The sequence below is a fragment of the Miscanthus floridulus genome, chromosome 9 (genome assembly GCF_019320115.1).
Source record: "Miscanthus floridulus cultivar M001 chromosome 9, ASM1932011v1, whole genome shotgun sequence".
NCBI lineage: Eukaryota > Viridiplantae > Streptophyta > Magnoliopsida > Poales > Poaceae > Miscanthus > Miscanthus floridulus.
Genome location: NC_089588.1, coordinates 8,222,140 through 8,223,529, shown reverse-complemented (window position 1 = coordinate 8,223,529; position 1,390 = coordinate 8,222,140).

Sequence of the window (1,390 nt, the reverse complement as noted above, 5' to 3'; positions counted from 1 at the left end):
AAAAATTGAGCTTGTGTTGTCCCTTGCATTCATTGTAATATACAACATGTTTAATTTATGGCAATGCATATAGGGCTTGTCTAACATGGTTAAGATAACCGCCGAAAAGCGTGTGAAGAAGCTTAACCTTGGATCAAACTTGACAAGCAACTAGATTTACTTACAAGTATTACATATGCATGAATGTTGTTTTGTCGTTTTGTTCCATTTGCCCTCTTGTTGCCTATTTTCTTAAAAAGAATTATAGCGTAAGGCAAAATATTTTGAAAAATATGAGGGTTTGAGAGAGGTCACTCACATCAGTCCCAATTGGTGTTTATTTGGATCTTATTCAAGTTGGGACTTGATTGGGAACAGGTAGCGAGAAGGAATGTTGAAGGATTGCTGGAAAAGGTGCACCGGACGCTGCACCGGACGCTGCTGTCCAGCGTCCGGTCAGTTCATAGGAGGTGAACTGCTGTTGAAGGAGTGACCGGACGCTGCGTCTGTGCGTCCGGTCAGGAAGGGTTCAGCGTCCGGTCGATCGAAGGATGATCAAGTTGTACTGACCGGACCCTGCCTGCGTCCGGTCATGGACCACCGGACGCGTCCGGTCACGATTTCAGAGGATTTGGACCTCTCTGGAATCGACCGGACGCTAGGTTGTAGCGTCCGGTCGCTACCACCGGAGCGTCCGGTCAGTGGATCTCGCGCGACTTTAGGTCTCTTTTCCCCGTTTCCTTTTCTGTCACGATTTGGGGGATTATTTATCCGGACCTTCGGTTCTACTTTTTTGATCTAATCAACGCCGCCGTGACCTAGCCCAAGCCGCCGCCGAAGCCTAGCCGCGCGCCACTTGCTCCGGTTACCTTGCGCCCGCGCCGTCGTGCCCCTGCCTAGCCGCGCCGTCGCAGCCTCCCCGAGCCCGTAGCCGAGCCTCGCGCCCCGGCCTCACGCGCCACTGAGCCCCGCGCCAGCTCATCTCAGAGCACCGCCATACCGCGCGGCACCACGCCTGCTCAGCATCTCGCCGACCTCCTCGCGCCCAAGCTCTGCCGGTCAATCGTTGCCAAGGCTGCCGGTCTTCGCCAAGTGCTCTTGCCCTTTCCTCCCATTGATTGGTATGGCAAGTTTTGTGTTTCAATCTTGATCTCCAATTGTGACCTAGAATCAAATTCTAACGCACTGATTCCCCATTGCATTCAGGGCATTTGACCTAACCCTAGCCTGGTTCCGAGGATCCCCCGCGTGATATCTTATCTCTTCTCGGATCGCTGATAGTCAGGTAGAAAGCCACTCGATTCAAATTTGCATCTACATTGCTTTCTCTATCAGGGATTCGCATCTATTAAGATATATGGTATTTATTTGTATATCCATCTATTCTATCGTGCAGCGAGTCGGTTCTGTT